This window comes from Lygodium microphyllum, chromosome 21 (genome assembly GCF_053477565.2).
Source record: "Lygodium microphyllum isolate KBCC chromosome 21, Lygodium_microphyllum_v1.1.10, whole genome shotgun sequence".
Classification (NCBI taxonomy): domain Eukaryota; kingdom Viridiplantae; phylum Streptophyta; class Polypodiopsida; order Schizaeales; family Lygodiaceae; genus Lygodium; species Lygodium microphyllum.
In genome coordinates, this window is record NC_141155.1 from 98,062,324 (window position 1) to 98,073,977 (window position 11,654).

Sequence of the window (11,654 nt, forward strand, 5' to 3'; positions counted from 1 at the left end):
ATGCACGAACAAGCTTGATGGGCTAAAAATCAAAGATGTTGAGAGTGCTTTATTGACTGAGGAAATCAATAGGAGAAACAATGATACTTTCCGCTGTTCACATCCATTGACCATTAGAGGTGGTAGAAATGACGGGCATGATAATGATCATAAGGGCAGGGACTCTTAGAAGTCCAAGTCCAAGTCACGTGGTCGCAGTAAGTCCTGGGACAGAATTCTGATCTTACATGTCATTATCGTGGGAAAGCAGGACACATTAGGCCGTAGTGCCATAAAATGCATGATAATAAGTGCAAGGAAAAGGGAAAAGAAAAAGTACAAGAACAGTCTTCTGAGAGTAGTTTTGTACCTGCAAAGTCCAGTGTGAAGATAGAAGAGTTAATGTCATGCAAGCCACTAATTCAGATTATGATTACACACTTGCAGCTTCTTCATGCGATGCCTTATAGGCTTTTGAGATATATTCTATGTATGCGCAGTGTTGGCTCTTGGAATTTGGGTGCGTCCTTTCATGTGACACCCTATTGAGATTGGTTTCATACCTATCATACCATGTCTGGTTCTGTGCGTCTTGGTGATGATAGATCTCTTGACATTTTGGGCATTAGAGATGTTAGGTTACATTCTCCTTCCAATAGTTCTTTTGTTTCACATGATGTACGCCATGTACCTGTGTTAGCTCATAGCCTTATGTCAACTAGACAACTTGATGATGCAAGGTATTTTGTGTCTTTTGGAGACTCTGCATGGAAGATTACTCGTGGCATGCTTGTACTTGCAAGAGGTGCCATGTTTGGTAGCCTCTATCTCTTACTTCTATCAGGAACTACATTGGATCATGTTTTATCTGTGGGTTCTATTCCCCATGTATCCCTTTGGCGTTCTTTTTTGGGGCATATGTCTCTTAAAGGAATGAAAATGCTTTGTGCTTTGCAATATTTTTTGCATTTTAACTCTTTGCATTTTGATTCTTGTGATCATTGTTTGTATGGCAGACAGACTAGAAATACACATAAAAATTTTGGTAAGAAATGCATGGGTGAGACCTTGGCTCTTGTGCACTCAGATGTATGTGGGTCCATGCCTTGTCAGTCACTTGGTGGGGCAAAGTACTTTGTTACTTTTATAGATGATTACTCATGTAAGGTTTGGGATTATCGCATAGAGAGAAAATCCGATGTCTTTTTTAGTTACATTTCAGCGTTGGCTTGTATTGGCAGAGAACTAGTCTAGGAAAAGGCTCAAATGCCTAAGGTCAGATAATGGGGGTGAGTATGCATCACGTGCTTTTGAGTAGTTTTGTGATGAGTGAGGTATTAAACATCAGTTGACCCCCCCTTACACGCCACCCCAGAATGGTATGGCTAAACGCATGACTATGACCATTCAAGAAAGGGTCCGTAGCATGCTTAGCCAGGCTGGCTTACCACAACACTTTTGGGCTGAGGTAGTTACTACTACAGTACATCTCATTAACAAGTCGCCTAGAAGTGGCATAGACTTTCAAGTTGTAGAGAAGGTATGTGCAGGCAAGCCTCCCTCTTATGATCATTTGCGTGTCTTTGGATGTGAGGCATTCTGCCATGTGCCCAAGGACAAATGCAATAAGTTGGATCTTAAAAGTGTCAAATGCATTTTCATTGGCTATGGAGATGCAGGAGAGATGGGTTATCGTCTATGGGATAAGCACGCACAGAAAGTGATCCGCAGCCATGATGTCATCTTTCACGAGGAAAAAATGCATATGCAGCTTGAGAAAGTGGTTGAGATACGCAGAGTTATCTTTTAGGAGGAGCCACTTGCTCCCGTTCAACCCGCTCCACGGCCAGCTAGACACTGCACAGCATCACCTCTTGCTCATGGCCCACATGCTAGACATGTTGATGTTAAACAAGATGTTAGTCAGGTAGCAGAGCTTAGATTGAGGTGTTCTACGAGAGATAGATGACCTCCTGATAGTTTTGCACCCTTATGGATTATGTACTACTTACAAATGCAGGAGAGCCTCTTACTTATGATGAGGCTATGCACATGGGTGATTGTCACTCTTGGGAGAGGGCTATGCAATCTGAGCTTGACTCATTGCATAAGAATAAGACTTGGGATTTGGTTTCCTTGTCTCAGGGTAAGAAGGCTTTGCCATGCAAGTGGGTGCACAAGCTAAAAAGTACCTCTGGATACCCCAAGCCGGCATATAAGGCTTGATTGGTTGCTAAGGGTTTTAAGTAGGAGCATGGTGTTGAGTTTGATGAAGTCTTGTCTCCTGTGTTCAAGATGACCACCCTACGCTTAGTCCTAGCCTTGGTTGCACAACTTGATCTGGATTTGTACTAAATGGATATCAAGACGGCTTTTTTACATGGGGACTTGCATGATGAGATTTACATGGGGACTTGCATGATGAGCTTTACATGGAGCAACCAGGTTTTTCCTTCTTGGTTTTATATCGGTTTTAATTTAATCATGCAAGATGAATTGTTTGGGATAAGATATATTTTGTCCTAGTTATTTACGATGAAGGAGTTTAGTTTAATTGAAAATGCAAAAATGATAATATAATAAACATAGCTTCCTTCAAATAGCATCATGCTTTGAAACGAATTTCGAGCAAGATTATTTACCTACTATAGTAGTATATTTCGGGCATATCTTGAAGGTATAAAAACTACATCTTGTACCATTAACCCCTATTCTTTTTACAACCAATCATCATAGAAGGTGAAATTCATGAAAGGTTTCTTACCTTGCTTAAACTCTAGGAAGTCAACATTGCTAACTGCATATCTCAGCAAGGGAAAGATTGTTTATTTTTGCATGAGTTTTGTTCGCAAGGGAAAAAGGAAGATTAATTGAATTTACCTAACCTCGAAGCAATAAAGTTTAGGACTGAAAAAAATCAATCGTCACATAGATAACAAATCGTGCCTAGGTGACGTTGATATTACCTTCTAAAAGTTAACCAAACTAATGTAAACTTAGAAATACCTATGCTGCGAAATATGTCTTGGGAATGATTTAAAAACCAAGAAACGTTTATACCTTAAAACACTTGACTACCTTCCCTGATTATAGCATCAATAAATCATAACGTAAATGAACTAGGGTTTGTCCCTGAGGTTCTTAAAAAGAGATCCTAGGTTTGACAAACGTCAGCTTAAAGAGACTAAAATGGATTGTTTCATCGTATATTAGGATGCAGGACTTGCACAGCAAGTACAAAGTCATACGATCTTGTGATTGATTCACAAGAAGAAAGGTTAAATACCCTTAGCAAGGATGGCGGATCCTTACACAAGTTATCTTGCAAAAGGATGTATTCTTTGATATCCTTCTAAATAAGGGAAGTTAAAAACCAGAAACTAAAGTATCCAATGAACTTTAGGGTTGACCAAGTTGGGTTAATAGGGTACGCCCTAACCCAGAATATAAGGGACCTTGCCAAGTTGCAAGACACCCTGGAACGAGTGTTGATGCATTCAAAAGGAAAGAGTCATTCCTTAGCAGTTTGCCAACAACAAGATCGGTTAATGAAAGTGTATGTGCTTGCTAGAGAATTTAGAGCACTGTTTGATTTATGAATTACAAATTAAATGAATATCTATGCTTCAGGTTGAAGGCCTGAAGGGAGAGGCAGCTTCAGTTACCCCCGACTGCCTGCCTGACCCTAACCAAGGGGGTTGTGGACCGCGCAGAGAACGTGGACCGAACCTGCCGCGAGAGGTCTCTCCGTTGAGCTCTACTTGGAGCAGGAGGACGCTTGGGGTGCCAGGGGGGCTTTGGCTGTAAATCCCTCGCCTTCGGAGTCTTGCACAAGAGGCTAACGTGACTCGGGATAGGATCTCGAGGCCCTCACACTAGTCTACGGGCAGAAGCTTGGATTAGTGATCCCTGCGGATTACTGGATAGCCTTCGGGCGGATTATGGACAAGCCTACGGGTGGAACTCCTTCTATTTCAAAGATAAAAATGATGATATGTTAATTAAGAACTTGTTTGATATTGTTTTTCTATGTCATGTGATAAGATTATGTAAAGGAACTAGTGTTTAACGGATTAATTAAAGAAGCTTATTGTTACATGTCAAATTAATGTGTTAGATAATTACATAACTAAAACAAACGAGGAAAGTGCGGAGGATGGGCCATGGGTCCGTCCTACGGTTGGGTGGTCCTGGTTAGCCGAGAACTTTTCTCAAAATCTCGAGGAACAACGGGATGATCGTCAAAGGAAACGAATAACGAAAGCGATGACCTAGAGTTACATCTTACCCGATTTACGCTGTTTTAGGGGAACGGAATGGGACTATGCCTTTTAGCAGAGAGGTTGAGCTTTGCATCCCTCTCGTTTCCCATTCTCCTTGAACCAAGTGCAGTGTGAATCCGCTTCGGACCTGGCATTTCTGCGTAAAGTAGTTTGCTTGGGTCCAACGCTAGTTGCTATTAGGTAATGACCAATCAGGAAAACCCTAATTCCGATCGATCCTAAGTGGGAACGGCCTGAATACTTCCGCTACATGGCAGATGTGGGAAGCCCTAGATCGCAAAACCCGTAACATTCCATGGGAGTGCCGGGCGGAGCTTTCTAGACATCCTTTTCGATGGACTGCTAAGACGTGTCCTGGATAATGCTAGTGGACACGTTACAGTTGGTATCAGAGCCGACTAACAACGGAATTGTTTTTTTAATGAGATATCGATAAAATGAAGTTAAAGAATTGTTGATGTCCAAACATTTCCTTACCTTCAATGTTGTCTTGCAGAATTACAAGCGTGGAACAAGTTTTTGGTATTTCAAGTCATGTTTATGACTGCAATGCATTCTCCGCTTTATAGACAAAGAATTGGGATGATGAACATCCTAGAGCAGATTTATAATCCATCACCTTTATATATAGAACAAAGATGGATGGGTGCTTCAGGAATCTACTATATACCTGCCCACCAGTTTCCTTATCTACAGACCAACCTAAAAAGGATCAAGTGGTTGGAAGACTTGAAAGTCATGAAGCTATTTGTTTTTGTGGAAGCTCACGTAAATTCGACTTTCATATTTGTGGTCGGAGGGTTGAGATGAACTCATATGTATATGAGGAAGTAACTCGTGTAATCCCCACCGACAGGATTAAAGTGTTGGGCCGCCATGAGAAGTATGGATTCCAACAGAAAGGATATCCTGAACTTCCAATGACTTATCGATTCCTGAATATCCATGACCCAAAACCCTATTATTACACAGTTCTTGTAGATAAATGCAATACAACATTGTTCTCCCCAAACTAAATATAACAATTGACTTATCATCACAGGGAAGGTTGTATTCGAAAGGGCTATGCCCATGTAAATACAAATAAAGACTTATTTTTATCAATGTCTAGCTGTGTATAAGAGTTGATAAAAAGTTAAGTAGCTACATTATTTACAAGATAGCCGAATTAAAGATGTCATATAAGCTAACATCGATTATCGTATAATAACATTAAGAAAACCTTTATTCAGGCACAACCCCAAGTACAGGTTCCTAATTCGCCTCCTACATCAAGTACTGTTGTGATCCAGGAGAAGAAGTTCCTCCTCAAGTAGATTAAGCCACCCGAGTTTGACGCGAGAGGCAGATTCGTCTAGGCTGATGCTGAAATTTGGATTGAATCCATGGAGGATTACTTTGAAACAGCCAGCACTGCACCCGCCAATCAGGCTATGCTCACCAAGTTAAAGCTCACCGGAGAAGCCAGACTTTGGTGGAAACAGTGCAGGGATCACGGGATCGGAGAGGGATCCGTTACCTGGGAGAAGCTTAAGAAAGCCGTGCAGGGAAGATACTTACCACCTACATATCACACGTAGAAAATAAACGAGTTCTACAAGCTAAAACAGCTAGGACTCACTCTTGACGCATACTACTCTAAATTCGTCTCACTTTTGAAGTATGCGCCATAGATGGACATGACACAGCAGGTGTCCAAATTTTGTGCGGGCTTAAATCCAACAGTAAATACCCGTCTCGAATCTATGCGTCCATCAGATCTTCAGGATGCACTCATTCGAGCGGCGCCTATAATTCAGGAGGTGCAAGCTAGAACAAGGGGTAACAAAACTTGGTCTTATAGTGACCCGAACAAAGGAGAATTCAAACCTCAAATGAAGAGAGCTCAAGGTCATAATCAGGGACAAAGGAAGAAAACAAGGACGAATAACATCAACAACTTTGTTCCTACTCAAAGTAATGGTCGAAACCTCCGTTGTTTCCACTGCAACGGACTCGCTAACTTCAAGAGGCAATGTCCCAAGCTCAGTGGAGGACATCGCCAAGCGCCTTTTCAAGGAGCAGGCCGTGGTCAAGGAACCGCTACCTGAGGAAGAGGAAGAACCGCCTGCATTGCCGATAGGCAAATGTGCAAAGAAGAAAAAGAAGAAGATCCGACCATGGAAGCAGAATTTGAAAGAGTGACAGTCCATGCCGCTTTACACAAGAAAGGGCCGAATCGCCAGTTCTCAGTGATTTAGACACCATCGGACTATCAAGGTAAAGGTTTCAAAACCTTGATTGATTGTAGCAGTACACATTCCTTTATCTCACCAGCATGTGCAAAAAGATTAGGAATAGCCACAGTAGAAGCACCTACCCTGCTTGTGGAGTTGGCAAATGGTCGTGAGGTAACTTGTACCAGGAAAACTGCTAAGGTGGAATTCTTTCTGGGAGGAAAGAAGACTTTAGTTAAATTCAGAGTCATGAATTTAGGTATCCATGACTGTCTACTTGGAATGGATTGGCTTAAGCCCAACGATGCCCACATTCACTATGGAAAGGGTCTTCCTTTCGAAACTCTGAAAGGGAATTAGTCACAACTCAAGGTGAGGCAGGAGTGCCAAGAATCCAATTGGCCAAAATATCTCGGAGCATAAAAGGAGTCAGAAAAGGATTACCTTTTACTTGATCAAACTCAACAAGTTAGATCAGAAGCAAGAGTCTCATGAAGGACGTTCTTGGCTAAAGGAATACGCAGACATATTCCCTGAAGAGTTGACTGAACTTCCGCCTCAAAGAGAAGTAGATCATGAGATTAGGTTAGTACCTGGAGCTGCGCCAATTGCCAAGAGACCTTATAGAATGTCCATACCAGAAGCAATTGAGCTAAAGGAACAACTCAAGCAACTCTTAGATCAAGGCTACATCCGGCCTAGCAATTCACCGTGGGAAGCTCTAGTACTATTCCAAAAAAAGAAAGATGGGACACTTCGACTATGTATTGACTACCAAGGGTTGAATCAATCAACAGTCAAGAACAAGTATCCTATTCCTAGAATAGATGAGCTTCTTGATCATCTTCAGGGTGCAAAGATCTTTTCCAAGATTGATCTCAGGTCAGGTTACTATCATATAAGGATCAAGGAAGAAGATATCTCAAAGATGGCCTTCAATACAAGATATGGGCACTTTGAGTTCCTGATTCAGTCATTCGGGCTTATGAATGCACCTGCTACCTTCAATAGATTAATGCATGACATCTTTAGGCCATATCTTGATGATTTTGTGCTTGTCTTCTTCGATGATATCTGGGATTCATAGTATCATCAGAAGGAATATCAGTAGACCCAGCCAAGGTCAGAGATGTGCTTGAATGGCCAACACCAGTATCTGTCAAAGAAATACGCAGCTTTCTTGGATTGACGTGATGGTATAGGGTCTTCATAAAAAACTATGCTTTGATCGCAGCTCCTCTGACGGATTTACTGAAGAAGCAGACTTCCATTACATGGTCAACTCCCGAACAAAATAGCTTCGACAGATTGAAGCAAAGTTTGATATCAACACCTATTCTAAAACTTCCAGACCTCAATAAGGAGTTTGAGATAGTAACTGATGCTAGTATTCTTACCTTGGGGTGTGCTCTTATGCAGGAAGGTCATCCAGTAGCATACTCTTCAAGGAAATTGAAGAGTCATGAAAGGAATTATGTCACGCATGATCTAGAATTACTAGCTGTCATCCATGCCCTAAAGCTTTGGAGACACTACCTGCTACGTAACAAGTTTACTCTAGTAACCGATCATAAGAGTCTCACATGGATCTTTACCCAGAACGAGCTCAACATGAGGCAACGTCGGTGGATTGAAGTATTGGAGGAATATGGCTTTGAAATCAAGTACTGACCAGGGAAAGAGAATGTCATTGACGATGCACTTAGTTGCAAGGCATTCCTAAACTCCCTAATCTTGCAGATTCCATCAACGGCTAGATCTCTAGCTACAAAAGTATCTATCCCAAACAACCCTATAGTTGAGTTAGCTAGAGAGGAAGCATGCCATGATTTGGCCTACCAAGCAAAGCTAAAGGAGATCTCTATCAAGGATCAGAATCAAAAGTTGCAAGCTAAGTATCATGAATTTTCCATTGATAATGGACTTGCCTACTACAGAACAAGGCTGTGTATACTAGCAAGCTAGTCACTTAAGCAGAAGATAATGTGGGAAGCTCATGATTCCCCTTTCGCAGGACATCCTGGCTATGCTAAGACTCTTAATGCAGTTAGGAAGAGCTATCATTGGGAGAGGCTCAAAGGTGATGTTCTCAAATATGTTACTGAGTGTTTGTCTTGCCAATGTATCAAAGCCGAACATGTCATGATGCCAAGGAAACTGCAACCACTTGACATCCCCCAAATGAAATGGGAATTCATTAGAATGGATTTTGTTGTAAGCTTACCCCAATTCCAGGGAGGATACAACTCCATCATGGTTGTGGTTGACATGCTTACCAAGATTGCACACCTTATTCCAGTAAAGACAAACTATAAAGCCTCCGACATTGCAAGATTGTTTATCAAGGAGATATTCAAGCTACATGGTTTACCTAGAAGAATCATTAGTGATCGAGATTCTCTCTTCACATCACACTTCTGGAGAGCTATCTTTGAAGCTATTGGGACTCAACTCTGTTTTAGCACTGCCTACCATCCCCAAACGGATGGCCAAACAGAGCGAGTAAATCAAGTCATCGAGGATATGCTTAGGGCATACTGCTATCGAGAGCCGAAGAGGTGGATTCAATACTTGCCATTGGTTGAATTTGCCTACAATGCTTCTTACAAGCAGCAGAGCATTCAGATGACTCCTTTCCAAGCATTGTATGGTCATGATTGTCGAAGTCCCCTAAACTTTTCTGATCCAACCCTAAGGGTTGGAGCATCAAGACAGATGTTAGAAGACATGGATGATCAAATAAAGTCAATAAGACAAGACATACAAGCGGCCAAGGATAGACAAAAGGCATACGCAGATTTGAAGCGTCATGAAAGAGTCTTCGAAGAAGGAGACATGGTCTTCATTCGTGTACGCCCTAAAAAGAGTTCTCTATCCCTAGGAGATTGCATGAAGCTAAGTCCAAGGTATTGTGGGACGTACAAAATCCTCAAATGCCTAGGACCCAATGCTTATAGATTGCAACTCCCTGAGAACCTAAAGGTTCACAATGTATTCCATATCAGCCTATTGAAAAAATATGTACCCAACCCTAACCATGTACTTGATGACCAACAAATTGTAATGCCTAGTCAAGGAGTCCTTGAACTAAGGCCGGATAGGATCTTAGATGTTAGGGAGAGACAGTTAAGATCTAGAACCTTGAGAGAATGCCTCGTCCAGTGGAAAGATTATCCCGAAGAGGATGCGACTTGGATAGATGAAGGCACTCTCAACCATCAATATCCCCAGTTTATCTCGAGATGAGGACATCTCGATTCCTCTAAGGGGAAGAGAATGTAATATATCAAATTGATTAACATAAATGAAAAAAAAAAATTCCCCTATCCTCCCATCCACGGCGCGCCTCTTAACAGCTAGTATTTGTTTGAATACATTACCAAATTTACTTATTTCTGAGTATTACAAATATACATCCAATCATTCAAAGTTAATTATATATGTGTGATTTCATGCCCTATATACATCCAATCATGCCCTATACAAATGTGATTGGATAGGGCATGATTGGATGTATATACGACATAATTACACCTGGATCATAAGGACATGATATACATGTATAGGATCATAAGGACATGATATACATGTATAGGGCATACATGTATAGGACATGATATACATTACCAACTTTAATTCTTTCTGAGTATTACAAATATACATCCAATTATTCAAAGCTAATTATACATATGTGATTTCATGCCCTATATACATCTAATCATGCCCTATACAAATGTGATTGGATAGGGCATGATGATTGGATGTATATACAACATAATTATCAGAGAAGTGATTGACACATGCATATGTTGCATCTATTATACACTTAACCTAGCCATGGCTAAAACTTATAGATCAAAGGTTGACTTGTGCATGTGCAATATATATATATATATATATATATATATATATATATATATATATATATACATATAGAGAGAGAGAGAGAGAAAGAGAGAACTGATCAATACACTCACATGTCTCATTTGTTGTGCACTTAACCTAGCCATTCATAAACTTATAGATCAAAGCTTAATCGGTGATTCAAGGGAGTACCCTCACTTTTTAGGGTAGTCCCTTGATTCTCATTATTCTCGAGGAATATACATCACAATCAATACAATCAAAGCAAAAGCAAGACATGCATGCCAATTCATAGCATGAGTAGATTGATGTAAATTAGTTGGCTTGTGCATGTGCAAGCTATTCCAATCATGTCAAGGTGCACTTATAGCTCACATATAATTTTAGATAAGTGGACCACATATAGCCAATGTGCACATGTCCTCTTTTCATCATCTTTAGCTAGTGTGTCCACTTGTTGGTGACTAAAATAGATCACTGTAAGGATGCTTTGCAATATCAACAAGCCAACTACAAATCTCTTATCTATAAATGTATAAGTAAATTAACTTGGTTAATTTGATGAGGTCAAGTTTTCCTTCCATGGATAGTGTGGTTGGCTATCTACTTCAAGGTTATGGGAACTTGCAGAAGTCAATGGAGTATCCTAAAAAACATCTTTGCCTAGCACTGTCACACAAACACCAAACCTTGGCACACCTCTACTAAAAGGTACTCCACGCACTATGCATACACACAGATCAACTGATGCATAGGGATCAGCTGAAGTGCATGGATCAACCGAAGTACGTGCATCTGCAGAATGCATTGAGTGAGGTAGAGCGTAGTGCCCGTCGAGGGAGGAGGGAGAGTCATGCGAGAGGACAAGGAGGTCGAGGGCTTTGTGGAGGTTGCCTAGGAGGTGGCTCTCGATCACCCTCACCGGGAAATGAGAGAGGTGAGCCTCCACAAATGTACTACTCTGTCACTGATGTTGGTGGTATCTTGCATGACTCTGAGGGGAGGGAAGTGATAGCCTACTTGAGGAGTGCCATGCATGCCACATACAAAGATTGCATGATTCCCTTCAAGCACCAAAAAAATGGTTTGTGGCAAGAGGTGTTGCGGGTAGTACATAGAAGGTACCCTAATCCCAAGAATTCACGATTCTCAAATGATTGGGGACGGTCAAAGGTGAGAGACGCACGTCATAACAAGAGGTCTCACCTTATGATGCGTGCCAAGGAGTCACTGCGGAGACAAGAGCAGGGGCGCCTTGGATATGGCCAACCACCCAATTGCCACTGCAGGGAGTGGAAAGAGGCCAAGAAGA